Genomic DNA, 17,642 nt, shown 5'->3' on the forward strand with positions numbered 1-17,642 from the left:
CTAATGGAACTAATGGAATCACTGCTATTTATTGGCTCAATGGAATCTTTTCTTTTTGTGCAACTTTAACAAGGAACCTATCCAATGACACTTGCTTTTGCTCCTTTTGAGGACAGTGTGACATTGCATTGTCATCGCTTGCATTGCTACAGCCTTATTCAGGCGGTGCATTTCTACAAAATTTTGCACTGTTTCCCACATGCTACACATCTCCCTCATCTCATTAGTAAGTAAGGGATTCCTCTGCCTTTTTCTCCCCCTCTGCAGATGAGATGCAGACGTCGACTTCTTAAAAAATCTTGCAATTTCAGCCACTTGCATACCTCATTCGTGCTTCTTGATGATTTGCTTCTTGGCTTTCGCCGCAGTCATCTTCTTCTTACTGCCTTTCCTTTGAACCTTTTCCTGAATGGGAGCCATTGTATACGCTCGCACATATGTTGACTACAGAACAGCATTAATAAACTCTTGTCATATACTGTACTTAATGTAACTGGCAATAAGGCAGCAGAGGAAAGGATCTATATCTGCAGGCAGCCTGACCCAGAATGAAGCAAAGCATTCCTAAGCTTACCCTCTGTATGGAAAAGCAAAGGAGTGTCCATAGGTGCTTTGAAGTGACAAAAAAATCCACTAGTGCCAGTTGTGGGCATCTTCCAATGTTCTGAAAAGTCCCTGATTTCTGCCAAACACCACGGCCTGAGATTGAGCAACCAAACATGGGAGACACTCATCAATGTCACAGAGAGAGAGAGAGAGATAGAGAGAGAGAGAGAAACCATTGGCTCAGTTGTGATCATGTGATGTTCGGCGTCATGTACTACTTGTATTGGAAGACATCGCTCGTTTGTCAAGTTAAAATTTATTAGAAGTGTTTGCTTGTCTTGTGGAACACTCGCAGAACAAGTTACTCACAATCCAAGGTTTTATTGTAGTTTCATTTCTTGTCTAATCTGGATGTTATTACCGTTATTTTCTACAGTGATTTGAAAACGATTGTGATACGAGAAAAAAAAAACAAACATGCTTTGGAGTTTCTAATGAAATCATCCTATTATGTAGCTTTTGAAAAGAACAAAAGATGATAATTATGAAATTTATCTCCTTATTATTGAGCTAGTTACGCAATCAGTGAGCTTCTTAGCCACTCCTGTATCTTCTTTAGGGAAATGCCTCTTCAGATTCTTTGCATGTTTTCATATTGAATTATTTGTCTGTAAGTCCGTTATCGGATATATAACTTGCACATATTTTCTCCCAGTCTCTGGCTTGTCTTTTCATTTTCTTAATGCCGTCTTTGAAGCTCAAGTTTTTTTTTTCCCTGTTTTTTTTAAGTTTCTTTTTTTTTTTAAGTTTTTATTCAAATTCCTGTTAACATACAGTGTGATATTAGTTTCAGGTGTACAATATAGTAATTCAGCACATCCATACAACACCTGGTGCTCATCACAAGTGCCCTCCTTAATCCCTATCACCTGTTTAACCCATTCCTCCACCCACCTCCCCTCTAGTAACCATCAAATTTTGTTCTTTACTGTTAAGAGTCTATTTCCTGGTCTGCCTCTTTTTCCTTTTTTCCCCTTTGCTCATTTATTTTGTTTCTTAAATTCCCATATGAGTGAGCTCATATGGTATTTGTCTTTCTCTGACTTATTTCACTTAGCATAATACACTCTAGCTCCATCCATGTCATTGCAAATGGCAAGATTTCGTTCCTTTTCATGGCTGAGGAATATTCTGTTGTCTCTCTCTCTCTCTCTCTCTCTCTATATATATATATACACACACACACACACACACACACACACACACACACACACACATATATATATCACATCTTCCTTATTCATTCATCAGTTGATGGACACTGGGGCTGTTTCCATAATTTGACTATTGTAGATCATGTTATTATAAAATTGGGGTGCATGTATTCCTTTGAATTCATATTTTTGTATTCTTTGGGTGAATACCTAGCAGTGCAATTGCTGCATCATAGGGTAGTTCTGTTTTTAACTTTTTGAGGAACCTCCATACTATTTTCCAGAGTGGCTGCACCAGTTTGCATTCCTACCAGGTGCAAGAGGGTTCCCCTTTCTCCACATCCTCACCAGCACCTGTTGTTTCTTGTGTTGTTGATTTTAGCTATTCTGACTGATGTGAGGTGATATCTCGTTGTAGTTTTGATTTGTATTGCCCTGATGATCAGTGATGTTGAGCATCTTTTCATGTGTCTGTTGGCCCCCTGTTTGTCTTCTTTGGAAAAATGTCTGTGTCTTTTGCTTATTCTTAAATTGGATTATTTGTTCTTTGGGTATTGAGTTTTAAAAGTTTTTAGTTGTAAGGAAGTTCAGTCTATCAGTTTTTTCTTCTAAAGCTCATGATTTTGATGTTCCTAAATATTCCCTGAATAACTAAAGGTCATTAAGATTTTTTTCCTATGTTTTTCTCTAGAACTTTTGTTATTTTAGTCCTTACACTTAGGTTTTTGGTCCCTTTGGGGTTAAGTTTTGTGTGTGGTCTGACGTTCAGGTATATGTTAATTCTCCCTCCACTTCCCCCCATGGATGTCCAATTTTTCCAACACTATTTGCTGAAAAGACTATCCTTTCCCTGTTGATTTACCTTAGCATCTTTGTAGAAAATCAGTTGACCATAAATGTAAGAGTTTATCTCAGAGCTCTTAATTCTGTTTCTTTGATGATTTATGCCTGTCTTTATGCTAGTACCATATAATACTTGGGTTTTTGCAATGCAGTTTTTCTGTGAAAAACATTTGGTCAAGAAGTAGGGTTAAGTCTCAATGTATCTCTATTTATTTTTGCTATGGTATCTTTGCTACTTTTCCTCTCCGTTCCTGTTTAAGTTACTCTGTTAAAAGTACTAGGGGCGCCTGGGTGGCGCAGTCGGTTAAGCGTCCGACTTCAGCCAGGTCACGATCTCGCGGTCCGTGAGTTCGAGCCCCGCGTCGGGCTCTGGGCTGATGGCTCAGAGCCTGGAGCCTGTTTCTGATTCTGTGTCTCCCTCTCTCTCTGCCCCTCCCCCGTTCATGCTCTGTCTCTCTCTGTCCCAAAAATAAATAAACGTTGAAAAAAAAAAAAAAGTACTAGTCTCTGGTTATTTCTCTTTGGGATAAATGTGGAGATCTGAAATGGTAGAAGAGAATGCAAACCAACTTAGATGGATTTTCTGGATAACTATATGATATGCATTACTTTAAATAAAAAAATGCTTTGTTTTTCATAAAGATGGTAAGCATTCTAATACTCCTTATCCATTAGAATAAAACAGATTAAAATTTTCCATTACTTCCAATAACTATTGACTGAAGTATTTACAAGTTTGGTATATTATCTCAAGAATTTCAAGAATTTCCATTAATGATTCTATGAATTGGGTCTTTTTTACATACAATGATAAAATTCACAAAACTATTTTACTAAAAGAAAATCTATGAATTACAGTGTTTTGGGTTTTGAGGGGAGCCTGGGGTGGCTTAGTTGGTTAAGCATCCGACTTCAGTCCAGGTCGTGATCTCACGGTTCCTGAGTTTGAGCCCCGCATCAGGCTCTGTGCTTGACAGCTCAGAGCCTAGAGTCTGCTTTGAATTCTGCATCTCCCTCCCTCTCTCTCTTTCTGCCCCTCCCCGATTGTACTCTGTCTCTCTCTTTCTCAAAAATAAGCAAACATTAAAAAAAAATGTTTCGGGTTTTGGGAATATAGTATGATTTTATATGTTTCATAAAAATTGGACATTTTTCATAGTATAATTAAAATGCCATCTGTATTTTAATATTTACCTGTGCTATTTCTATCTTTGTGTTAGTATAGTTCTCAATAAGCAAGCATGCAAGACATTAAAATAATTGTATTGGAAATATGAAGACTGAAAATTTATGTCTCTTCCTTAATTACAACTCTATAAAAATTGTGAATGCGTATGATTGAGAAGGGAAAAAAAAGTCAGTGTTTTTTTTATGGTATTTGGATTCTAGTTGACCATTTTCTTTTATTTTGTTTTCTCATAAAGTTACAATTTTGTTTGGGGAATGACTTATTTGTAATGTGAAAAAATATAAGATTTTGGTGTTGGTGAAATTCAGAGACATTTCCTTTTTCTGACATAAAGCTAAAAGCTGACTTCTGCCACGTCAATCGGGTATCAAAATCAAAATTAGAGTAAGTTTTTTCCAGTTCCATTAGTAAGTCAAGCCATGCTTCCCGGTTTATGGAAGGCTCAGTTCAGGATGGCTTCTCTGCTTCCTGCTCTTTCTTTGCAATCTTCTTATTTCAACCTGGGTAGACCAAGTTGATGGTAATTGACATGTTTCCTACCTCCCCCTGTGCTTTCCATGGCAGTCCTTTGGCCGAGAATGTCACTGCGTAAAAGTGCATCCGTAGAGCAGTGTGGAATTACTCTTTCTGTTATTCATTTAAAAGAAAAAACCACAGGTAACCTTTGCTTATAACTGCAGGGCCTGGGAAGTGGGCATCCTGGTTCTTTTTGTCTTGCTTGCTATTCCTTTAAATCTTTTCTTTCTCTTTGGTGCCTTTAAAAAATCTTTGCGACGTATTTGCAGAATGATGAATTGACCCTGTGAGGATTGTAGTATGTAAGATGTTCTAGGGAAATATGGTTTTGGTCTTGTTTTTCTTAGGGAGCTGAAGCAAAATGTGGCTGGGTGATAGTAACTTCTTAACTGCCCTTTCTTTTATAGAGAGCCTTGTGCTGACTGATGTTTGGGGTTCGGAATGATTGATACACCAAAGTTTGAGTTGTGGTATAATTACATCTGTGAAGGCTCCAGCCTATTTATAATCATTTGGTTGCAGATGAAGCAAAATCAGATCAATTTTGTCACGTTCAGTGAACCAACACTAGTCCTACTCAGTGAACCAGTACAAGAACGAACAGAACTTGCTTTCATTAGGAGAAACCATGTTTTTGTGTAAATCTGTAATGGGGATGTTTATGATAAATATGTTAATAGAGTTTGACATATTACATCTTTTTTTTTTTCTTTATAGTTTTTATGTTAAATAACCTGTGAATTATTAGGCTTCCTTTGAAAGCCTTCAGAGATACCATATTTGAATGACATGTAGTCAATTGTTATTCATTTTAATGTAATTACTAATATAAGAACAAACAGTAGTTCCTCAGTCCTCTATTGACCTGTAACGAATAAAACATTTAATTTGATTGTACTGTCCAAATAAGATCTGTATTCATGACATGATAATTCTGTTCATAACTTCTGAAATTTCCAAATTGATTATTATCTGCTCAAATAAGAATTGATTTGCCACTTCATTCATAAACAAAAATAGTCTACTGGATGTTCTCACAAAGACAGTATCCAAGCCAGTAATTTATTTAAAAAATGAATATCAACATCAGTCTAGCTTACATTAGGAAATTGTTCTGTGTAATTTGCTAGTGTACCCTTTTTACGAATGAAAGAAAATGATTTTTCCTGCAATCATCATGCAGCTGAGGCCCTTTGAGGACAAATTTTAGAATCTTGGTAACTATTCTGTGCTTGGTTTCATAAGGGTGGTTCTTTTGAAGACTTAAGTTTGCAGATAGTTTGTTAATGCTGTGGTTCATTTCTGGAGTCTGGTTAAAGTGTAACAGTGCCTAGGAAGGTAAGAGGCTAACTAGTGATTTTTACCAAAGACTCCTCTCAGAAATAAAAAGTCAAGAGTTCCAACCATGACATTGAGTCCTCAATGGTTCTAAAATTGGGTTAAAAATGCTGCTCTTGAGCATTAATCTATGAGTAATGAGAGATGCTGAATTAATTTTACTTAGTTCAGAACAATTCAGTTAAATTCCAAGTAAACTTGTTGAAAGTATCCTGTATGGAAGGTTACTTTGGCAGTTGCTGGAGGGAATAAAATGAAATATCTTGGGGGAAAGACAGCCAGAATAGAAGCCCTTCTGGGAGAGCTAACATTTTATTGAGCGTGTCCGGTATGCTAAGTACTTAAGCACTTTCTCAGCTTTTGTTGGGTGGGGTGGGAGATTTCATTTGATCCTCACAACATTCCTATGAGAGAGATGCAGTATTACTCTATTTTATAGATAAAGAAGCTTACAGTCCATAAGATCAAATGATTTTATCCAAGTCTCACATGTTCTAATTTAAATTTGAATATGAATTTTTTTCTCAAACTCCATTGTCTACGTGTATAAATGAAAGCACTGCCTAGAAAGTGATTGACCTATGGAAAACTTTATTATGTCTCTTTCTTTATGCATCTTTCATAATTTTTATAATTAGTGAGATAATAAAAGATGAACTAGATGAATAGAATGCTTTAGAATTTCCAAGGAGAGAGTGGTTAATATAGATGTAGATGAATTTGGAAAAGTAGCATTTTGTTGTTTTTGATGAATGAGGCGGTAGGAAGTTGTCAGTAGATAGGCGTTTGCAAGCCTTTTTATCTGAGGAAAATATTTAATCAGACTCTTGGAGGCAGAAATAAAAATGCAGGGCATGTTTGGGAAGTCCTAGGTTTTATAGCCAAGGGGTGTGGCCCACCCACACACTTTGTCAACTCTTTGTGAATTACCCAGAGGTATCTGATTGTGAGGAGAATCAGATACTCCCAGGCAGCTACTTAGAAAAGGAAGAAATAAGGTAAGCCTTGGACATTCCTAACTATCCTGCATCCCCATTCTGCATTCATTGTTTGAGGACTTCCAGCTTCTTTGTGCTATCATGGGAGCTCCCTAGAATTTGACCATGATGAGGGACCAAGTTGTTCAACTCTAGATGGTTTGAGGCTCTGGTCTATCTACTGCTTTCTTAGTATTTTCAACTGCTAGTATTCATGGTTAAGTACTGCTATGGTCTAAATGTAATGTGTCCCTCCAAAATGCACATGTCGCAATCCTAACTCCCAAAGATGATGGTATGAAGAGATGGAGAGATTGGGAGGTACTTAAGTCATTAAGTGTTTAACAGAAGAGATTCCCGAGGGATGCCTAGCTCTTTTGATCATGTGAAGACACAGTGAGAAGGCCAGCTATGAAGCAGGAAGAAGGCCCTCACTAGAAGGTGACGATGCTGACACTTTGTTCTGGGACTTCCCAGCCTCCAGAACTGTGAGAAATAAATTTCTATTATTTGCAAGCCATCGGTCTGTCATATTTTGTTATAGAAGCCCAAAAGGACTAAGACAAGTACTTATGAGATGTTAATCCCCACCCTCAGCCCCTTTCTTTTCCTGAGGTTGTGTCTTAGACAAAGAATGTAGAAAGAAGTAAACAGTCAGCCGCACAGAACCCTTTACAAAGCTGTGATTGCCAACCTCCGCCTTTGCTGTAAGATGTTTCTGGTTTGGTTCACGTAGTTTGAGTCATCTGGGAGAGCTTGGCTAGGTCTGCAATGGGGTGTCTGTCAGGTCTGTGATACAGCTGGAGACAAAGCAGGTTAGTTTTGATGTCCATAACACATACAGAAAAGGGACTACTGCTTGAGATTAAATTATCCTCTAAAATAGACACCAGTGAAGAGCAATTTGGCAATATATTTCAAAATGTAAAACCACCAGCAGGTTCATAAATAGGCTCACTTAAAACCGTGCCAGGATATTTGTACAAGTTGCATTACAGCATGTTTGTAAAGAGTGAATTAGCTCTGTGTGTGTGTGTGCTGATTTGAAATTATATATGGAATGTAATATATAATACATACACACACACGTATGTTCATGTATCTATAGAAAATGAAAAAATGTTTTGTAGAATCATATAAATACCATTGTCTTTTGTATAAATCTTCTTAAAAAGATATGTATGCTGGTATGCATACTTTTTCTCTAAAAAGATGTGAAAGTTAATACACTGGAAAAATTTTCTTTTTCTTTTCTGTATTATTTGAGTTTCAAACCATGCTCATTTATTCATTTTCTTTCCTTTTATTTTTATTTTATTTTATTTTTTTAATTTTTTTTTTCAACGTTTATTTATTTTTGGGACAGAGAGAGACAGAGCATGAACGGGGGAGGGGCAGAGAGAGAGGGAGACACAGAATCGGAAACAGGCTCCAGGCTCTGAGCCATCAGCCCAGAGCCCGACGCGGGGCTCGAACTCACGGACCGCGAGATCGTGACCTGGCTGACGTCGGACGCTTAACCGACTACGCCACCCAGGCGCCCCTTCTTTCCTTTTAAAAAAGAATCGGGAGCTAACTGGGCAGTATGATCATGGACCATTTTTCGACATTGTGTTTTAATGCGGTTTATAAAACCCTACTAAATGTTTTTAAAAACATTAAATTTTTCTCTAATATTCATTTGCCAGACTTTCTTGTCCTCTTTGCATGCAGAGGAAGGGGGTGGTCTTTGTGGGAAGGGTGGTAAAGTATGTGCTAAGCCAGCAAACATTCCCTTGAAAGCTTATTAGTTAAAACACTGGGTTGAGCAAGAGGAAGGAAAAAGATATTTACCAAATGTGATTTGAAGGACAAAGAATCCCATCTTGCTGGAGTGTGTCTGAAAGTGTACCTTTATGCTCAGTTTGTTTGCTTTAAATATGGGCTTTGGACTGAACTGTATTTGCTTTTCAGACCACAAGGCTGGAGGTGGTCATGAAAGTCTCCAAAATCTGATTGCTAATCAGGAAAGCTGTTTGCTAAGAAAGGCCTGCTTGCTTAGACTAGCAGTAATGACTGATGCACAGATAAAGCCAGTGTGCCTTTTAAATATCTTTGGATTTCTGTTTCCAGATTTGCTTTTCTCTTAATTAAAAGCCCTAGACATGGGTGATAGGTCAAAGGAGATGACTCCCCTAAACTCTTCCAATAACAATTACTGCTTAATTCTTCAACTCTTGATAGGCTTGTCTGAAAACTTTACCTCCTGTGATCTCAGTTTGTTGAAATTTAATAATAATTAGGAAATGACAATTTTCATTTTTTCTTTTTAGAATGTAGGCACTGGTGGTCTGGAGAATAAGCCCATGTATTACCCCGTATCTATACATATTTCAATCTCTAACACCTGATGTTTTATTTTAGAAAATCAACAAAGCCATATATTTTTTTCTAGGTTCAAAAGAATTTTAGCAACTACTTTTTTCCTAAAATGGTTTGATGAATAGCTCATCAAAATCAATAATATTTATTTTTATCTTGTCTTCCTTTCTTTCTGTATAGTTTATGTACTGATATCTGACCCTCTTGAGCTGAGTCATGTCAAGAAATATAATCCCCATGTTTCAAGGTACTTCACCCATAGTGTAAGAGTTATAAACTATTAGGGAGATTCAAGGGACCATTTCCGAAATACATATATATGTATATATTTGTTTATGTGTGTAATTGATTATGTTTACAAATTAGAGAAGTCTGAATCAATACCATTGACACTGGATATCATGAAAGAGAAAACCCAATATTACCTTCAATAAATACTTAGTTCCCATAAGAACCTGATAATTTTAAAACTCAAGGTAACCAGTGCCTAAATATAGGGATTACAAACTCAAATACCTACCAGGACCTGAGAGAAGAGTAAGCAAGTGAACTGGGGTATAAAGCGGGGGGAAAAAAGGGGACAGTTGCTACTTAGCTGTTCAAGAATGAGAGTCCAGTGTTGCCTGACCTTCCAGTATTTCAAGAGAAAGCAGAGATTTGAGTTTTAATGTGACTGCTCCCAGTTTTTCAGTGTTGAAATTACATTTATAGTAATTAAAACATATTCTTTCATTCTTTGCTATGACCTTCTTTTCAGCCCCTATTATAATTGCTTTCTATACATTAGTTGGCATGGGGCTGAGACGTGGATGGCATGGCTCTTGCTTTTTAGGGCTCTTGCTTTCTAGTCCAGCTGGGCCAGTTTGATGTGGAACAGTTGGTACAGGTGGTAAAGGCCACAGGAACCCTGAGGGAGTAGGAATCAGTATGAGCTGGACCATCTTGGGAAGACTTCTTAAAGGAGGTGGCATCTCCAGTGAACCTTCAAGGGCCTGGGTCATAAGATTTAGGGCAGTTGGAGAGGGGAAGGAAGGGTGGATGGAGACCCCAGAAGGAGCGATGGAGGGTGTATGAGGTCTTGGGGCAGGTGTAGGCAGGCAAGGAGATGGGCTTGGTGGAGGGATTTGGAGCAGGTCTGTGCTCTGGAAAGAGACTCACGGGGAGCAAGTGATGCTATGATGGGAGAGTGTTCTGAACACGAGTCCTGCTGCGGTTTGTAGAATGAAAAGAGATGCGAGCACTGAGGACGGGAGGAGCAACTTCCAGTTTCCCAGCCATCTAGGAATGAGGAGAAGGGTCTGGGCTGGGGCTTAGTTATTATCAATGAAAAGGAAGAATTGTAGACCTGTGTCCAGGTCCAATCCATCAGAAAACCTATTGACTTGGCCTTCAGAACATACCCATTGTTGCCACCTTGACCCAAGCCACCATTCTGTCTTGTCTGGATTATTCCGGTGACCTCCCAGCTGCTTTCCTTCATTCTGTCCTTGCTTCGCTGTACTGTGTTCTCAATAGAGTGATCCTGTTAACCCTCATGTCACACCGTGGTACTCTTCTGCTCAAAACTTGCTATAATTTCTCTGTCTTCACAGTAAAAAAATTAAGTCCTTCTAATTACTTGGAAGGGTCCATATGATACCCCTTCCTTTCCTCTCTGACCTCATCTGCTCATATCCTCCCCCAGCTAACTCTACTCCAGCCATTCTAGCCTTTGAACGGACTGGGCATATTTCTGCCTCAGGGCCTTTACACCTGCTGTTTCTTCGTCCCGTGTGCTCTTCCCCAGATATTCGCATGGCTAACTTCCTCTCTGGTTTAGATCTTTGCTCAAATGTTACTGTATCAGTGAAACCTATTCTACCACTCTGATTGATGCATTGACAGTTACAAATTCTCCTGCCTTCTTCACAAATCCCTCTTATCCTTCTTTATTTTTATCCTATAGAACTTACCCCTTTTTGACACACTGAAGACTTTACTTATGTTTTAAGTAATTATTTCCCTCTCCTCTCTATAATGTAAATTTCAAGAGGAATTTATGCAAATATAAATTCATAAATATAAATTCCAAAAGGCAGGGTTTTATTAAATTTTTTTATTTTTAATTTTTTTAATGTTTCTTTATTTTTGAGAGAGACAGAGTACAAGTGAGGGAGGGGCAGAGAGAGCGAGAGAAAGAGAGAGAGAGAGAGAGAGACAGAATCCGAAGCAGGCTCCAGGCTCTGAGCTGTCAGCACAGAGCCGGATGCAGGGCTCAAACTCATGAACCGTGAGATCATGACCTGAGCTGAAGTTGGACGCTTAACTGACTGAGCCACCCAGGCACCCCAGCAGGGATTTTTTTTTTTTAATTTGTGGTCACTGATCCATTGCCATCATCTAGAGTAGTGCCACGTGGGGTGTGGGTGCTTGATAAAGGGAGCTGGGGCTTGTGAGTACATGGTGATAATGGTAGAGAGGCAGGTGGAGGAGACAGGGTTAGAAATAGCCATCAGAGACCCCAGGAGGGATGTGAAAGAGAATGGAAGATATAAAATAGCTCATAAGTTTTGTCTTTGGTAAGCAGGGGGTGCTGGAGATACTAGTACCCCAGTTTGGAAAGTTGGGAGGGAAAATGTTTATAGGACAGTAGAGGAAGTGATGTATGTATCTTATCAGAATGTCAGTACCATGAGGGCAGGGATTTTGTTTAACATCTGTCTCTAGCACCTAGCATGCTGCCTGCTATGGCATGACAATCTCGGTAATGTTTACGGAATTAATGAATAATGTAGTCAAACATGAAGGACAAAGGTGGGTCTGAGGTCATAAATTGTTAGAATGCTTAAATTGAGATTGAAATCATATAAATGATACTGTTTTTGGTATTTCTTTTTAAAAAGGCTTTGGTGATCATTTAGATACAGGACTTTATTACACGTTGCTGATGATATTCTTGGCCATGCACCTGGTTTGAATAGAAGTCTTGATGTCAGAGTTATTTCTTTAAACCCATTTTGATATCAATAGCAGGCAGTACAGATTAACACAGCAATAGGTAATCCTTCGTGCAAAGACATGAATGCCTATGTGAAAAGGCACGCATGAAATGAGTGAAAATGTATTTTTTTACACTTGCCTTTATGACGAATGTCAAGTGAAAGTCCTGATTTTTCCACGTTTGGATCTTTGTTGCAGTGCACATTGCTTAGAAAATGTGGACTAGCAGCTGGTGCTTAGAAATCTTTTGTATATACCCCCCTGCCCCCAAAGACTTGACTATTGGGTTTGGTATGTAATGAAGTTTTCATAAAGGCATTAAAAGTGATAGGTTGCTTTTTTTTTTGATAATCAAGATCAGAATGGTGTTGGGACATTGTTGAATGTAATAGTCCTTCATTAAAAAGGAAGGTAATTTTCCTTTTTTTTTTTTTTAAAGTTTATTTATTTTGAGAGAGAGAGAGAGAGAGATCAGGGGAGGGGCAGAGAGAGAGGGAGACAGAGAGAATCCCAAGCAGGCTCCACGCTGCCAGCACAGAGCCTGATGCGGGGCTTGAACCCACAAGCTCTGAGATCACAACCTGAGCTGAAGTCAGATGCTTAACCAACTGAGCCACCCAGGCGCCCGCAAGGTAGTTAATTTTCAAAAGAAGTGAGAATTACCTGTTTATTAAGTCTAGCCTCTGGCACTGGTAAGAATAAATGGACATGGAGCTTGGCCATGGCAGTGGTTCCGGCAGGGTAAAGGGCTGAATTGTGTCCCCTGAAAATTCTTATGTGGGAGTCCTAACCCTCAGTGCCTTAGAATGTGACTGTGTTTTGGCAATAGGACCTTTAAAGAGGCAGTCAAGTTCAGATGAGGTCATTTAGGTGGACCTTAACCCCTATGACTGTCCATATAAGATGAGGAAATTTGGATTCATATATACAGTGGGAAGACCAGGTGAAGACACAGCAAGAAGGCACCATCCGTAAGCCAAGGAGAGCGGCCTCAGAAAAAGAAACCAACTCTGCCAAACCTTGATATTGACACTGTCTCAGACTTCGAAACTTCCACCTTTAAGCCACACGGTGTGTGGTAGTTCGTTAGGGCAGTGCTAGCAAACCAGCACGAGCGACGCCAAGGCTGTTCCAGGCGACTTCTCCTGTCACCTGGCGTCAGCATCCCTGGCTCCCCGGGTGTGTGGAAGAGAGCGATTTGGCGGTGCCCTGGGTATTCCCAAAAGAATGTCTATCTGAACGCCCGCCGGGTTGCCGGGCAAGGACAGTGGCGATTCCTTGGCGTATCCATTCATTCCTGCCCATTTTTGTTTGGAGCTGCCTGCCCTGTCAGCATTCTCATTTCCCTCCGAAACCGAATTAAGAGTGTGCGATGAAGCGGAGGCGCTGCTCTTACAACTTTCTGTGGTTCGATGTATCAGCTTTCATTTATGTGGAGAGTCCCCAGCTCAGCGGAATGGAGGCAACTCCCACGGAGACGGGGCGGCTCTGCGGACGGCTGTCTTTGGTGCGAATTGGACCACGTATGTGAGATGCCGGGGTTTCAAGCCACGTCTGCTTTCTCGGGAGACTGTCCCTGGCAGCTTGGAATTTAACTGAAGCTTAATTTAATCCCTGGTTTTCACAGTAAATCTGTGGGCTGTGTTACTTACAGTATGAGTTGGAAAACAAATGCTTCAAGAAGCAGAGCACTAGAGGTCTTTCAAAGAACCTTAGAGTTTTTCACGTCGCATTTCAATAGATGTGTTGTCAAACAGGGCAGGTGGGGTCTGTAATTAATTAGGTGATAATGAGTTTTGGTTTTGTGCCACGTCTCCTAGGCTTGGAGAAGATGAGGGGTGTTAAATGTTGAGAACTTTCCTTTTGAATTCTGTCTTGATCAGGTTTCTGGGACACCCAACATCAGGATATTTAAAATATCTGGAGATTTGAAGTGAAGTGTACCTGTTCTCTACTGTGTGTCTAGGGTCAGATAGACATGTTTGATGTTAAAACTACACCGCCTTCCTGTGTTTGGTTGACTCTTCTAAGTGATAGCGTGAAGAGTGCTTCTTCAAATTCCGTATTGTCATATGTTGCTATTACATAAGAGATGAGACTGTTGAGATAATTGAGTGAAATTTAAAATCCTCTGCGTCAGGGACGCCTGGGTGGCTCAGTCGATTGAGCGTCTGACTCTTGATTTTGGTGCAGGTCATGATCTTACGGTTTGTGAGTTGGATCCCCAAGTGGGCTCCTCCACTGCTTGTGCTCACTTGCTCTCTGTCTCAAAAATGAATAAACAAACATTAAAAAAATAAAATCCTCTGCTTCAGATTAAGAAATAACATGTTTTTATCTATTTATTTATTTAATTTTAAAGTTTATTTTTATTGATTGATTGATTTTTAACGTTTATTTATTTTTGAGACAGAGAGAGACAGAGCATGAACAGGGGAGGGTCAGAGAAAGAGGAGACACAGAATCTGAAACAGGCTCCAGCCTCTGAGCTGTCAGCACAGAGCCTGATGCGGGGCTCGAACTCACAGACCGTGAGATCATGACCTGAGCCGAAGTTGGACGCTTAGCCGACTGAGCCACCCAGGCGCCCCATAAAGTTTATTTTTTTTTTTGAGAGAGAGAGAACGTGCACAGGAGGGGCAGAGAGGGGGCAGGAATCTCAAACAGACTCCTCTCTGTCAGTGTGGAGCCAGGTGCAGGGCTCGAACTCACCAACCATGAGATTATGACTTGCGCTGAAATCACGAGTCTGCCGTTTAACTGACGGCACCCAGGTGCCCCTGTTTTTAATCTTTTTATTATTTTTTTTAATCTCTTTAAAAACTTAAAAAAAAATGTTTATTTTTGAAGAAGACAGAGCATGAGTGGGGGAGGGGCAGAGAAAGAGGAAGACACAGAATCCAAAGCAGGCTCCAGGCTCCAGGCTCTGAGCTGTATAACAGAGCCAATGCGGGGCTCGAACCCATGAGCTGTGAGATCATGATCTGAGCCAAAGTCGGATGCTTTGCCAACTGAGCCATCCAGGTGCCTCTCTTTAAAAACTTTTAATTGACTATGTCGTGTGTGTGTGTGTGTGTAAGTTTTAATTTTAATTCCAGTTAGTTAACATACAGTGTTATTAGTTTCAGGTGTTGAAATAACATGTTTTAGTCATGCCATCTTCTGGCCTGGCCTTTTCAGCAAATTTGTGGCTCGTGGGGACAGATGACCCTAAATTGTAGCAGCACCTGCAATCCAAATAGTTCTCATTCCAGGGCCCACACAACAGGGTGTGTTTGAAAGTATTTGAAAGCAGAGTGTAAGCAACACATTATGCACTTTGTCATAAAACATTACATAGACTCTGCCTTGCCCCAAAGCCCAGGAAACCACCCTCTTCTTTTTATCCTAAGGTTTTGTTACAGTTCCCCTTACTATAAAAGAAGAAGCCAGATGAGATTTCTGTACTAGGATGGAATATGAAAACACTTAGTTGAGGAAAAAAAGGCTAACATAGCTTGTGCCTAAAGATGACTAAAATCCGGGTAGAAGAACAGTCCTAGAAGAGTGAATTAGTAATGTTTATTCACCCAACTGTTTATCCAGCTTATTATTCTTTAACGAATGTGGTTGTTCTATGCTTAATTAATTGTAGAATATCCGACAGATTCATGGTTCAGAATGTTTTTTATTGGTAGAAGAAAGACTCCCTCAAGAATGTTTTAAATGAGGGATCAGCAAACTACATACAGCTCGGGGGCCAGATCTGGCCTCTTGCCTGCTTTGACATGGCTCATGAGCCTAGAATAGTTTTCACATGTTTAAATGAAAAAGAAATTAAGAATAATATTTTGTGATACCTGAAAATTATACAAAATTCCTCTTTCATTGTCCATGATTAAAGTGTTATTAGAACACAGCTGTGCTTATTCATTTATGTACAGTGTCCAGCTGCTAGCATGCTGTGACAGCAGAGCTGAGTGATTGTGACAGAGATTCTCTGGCCTGCAAAGTGTAAGTTATTTACTGTGTGGTCCTTTATAGAAAATCTTTGTTGCCCTGGTTTAAACAGTCGTTTCAATTTATTCGTATTTTTTATTGTCTACTGTGTACTCAGTGGGTTTTGCTGTGCAGGGTGGAAAACCTCACATAGGATGGCAGGTTATTCCATAAACTCATCTTTTCATTTATTCAGAATCCCTTCTGTAGTATCTTTGAAAGGTGGCCACTGGACATCTTACTGCAGTCAGTAAGAAAGCAGACTGGCAGTTAAAAATTTTCTTTTCCTGGCCAAATCACTCATTTAGTCAACATGTATACACTGAGTGCTGACTGTGTCACCCCCTGTTCGAGGCAGGCAGCAGGAGCAGTAATCCTAACAGACAGGGTCCCCCTCTCTGGGACCATGCTTTCTCATAGGAGGAGATGGACCATGAGCAACTAATATGTATTAGATCTGGGTAATAAGCACAAGGAAGATGAATCAAAGAGAGAGAGAGAGAGCTGGAGGCAAGAGAGGGCTGCTCTAGAGATGGTGATGGGCAAAGCCCCGTGGGGCAGTTATAGGTGAGCAGGAATCAGTGACATGTGGTGACATGAAGACCCAGGAGGTGGCATTCTAGGTGGAGGGAACTGCAAGGGCAAAGGCCCTCAGCTGGGAGCAGACTTGGCATGTTCAAGAAACAGCAAAGCTGCCCTTAGGGCTGGAGCAGAGTGAACAAAGGAAGAGTGAAGCAAAAAAACAAACAAACAAAAAAAACGGGGTTGGAGGGAGGGGTAGGGTACGAAGGGTGCTGCAGGGCAGAATGAGGACTGAAAATACTCAATTCTAAGAGAGATGACAGGGTTTTGAGCAGAGACCTAACTTGATCTGACTTATGTTTTTGAAAGGATCACTTAAACAAGTGGGACCACATCAAACTAAAAAGCTTCTGCCCAGCAAAGGAGAACCATCAACAAAATGAAGAGGCAACCTACTGAAAGGGAGAAAATATTTTCAAATCATGTATCTGATACGGGTTAATGTCCAAAGTATATAAAGAACTCCTCTAAATCAATAGCCCTCAAACCAAACAATCCAACTGAAAAATGGACAGAGGAACTGGATAGATGTTTTCCCAAAGAGGACATACAGATGGCCAATAGGTACATGAAAAGATACTCAACATCACTCATCATCAGGGAAATGCAAATCAAAACCACAATGAGATATCACACCTGTTATCAAAAAGACAAAGATAATAAATGCTGGCCAGGGAGTGGAGAAAAGAGAGCCCTTATGCACTGTTTGTGGGAACGTAAATTGATGCAGCCCCTAGGGACCACACTATGGAGATTCCTTAAAAAATTAAAAATAGAAATGCCACCATATGATCCAGTAACCTCACCTCTTGGGTATATATCTAAAGGAAAGATCTTGAAGAGATACATGCACTGCAGTGTTGATTGTGGCATTATACATGGTAATCAAGAAATGGGAACAACCTAAGTGTCTGTTGATGGATGAATGGATGAAGAAGAGGTGGTCTCTCTATATTCAATGGGATATTATTCAGCCATGAGAAAGAAGGAAATTCTGTCATTTGCAACATGGATAGACCTTGAGGGCATGATGCTTAGTGAAATAAGTCCAACAGAGAAGCACATATACTACGTAGTATCACTTATATAGAATCTGTTTATTTAAATTTTATTTTTTTA

General features: G+C 39.8%; 1 protein-coding gene across 25 annotated transcripts in view; it reads left to right on the top strand.

Moving 5' to 3' along the window:
- The window catches only part of APBB2 (amyloid beta precursor protein binding family B member 2), a 382,870-nt gene that overhangs the window by 81,299 nt on the left and 283,929 nt on the right, over positions 1 to 17,642 (top strand). The gene's annotated exons all lie outside the window — the stretch shown is intronic.

Source organism: Leopardus geoffroyi, chromosome B1, assembly GCF_018350155.1.
Source record: "Leopardus geoffroyi isolate Oge1 chromosome B1, O.geoffroyi_Oge1_pat1.0, whole genome shotgun sequence".
Classification (NCBI taxonomy): Eukaryota; Metazoa; Chordata; class Mammalia; order Carnivora; family Felidae; genus Leopardus; species Leopardus geoffroyi.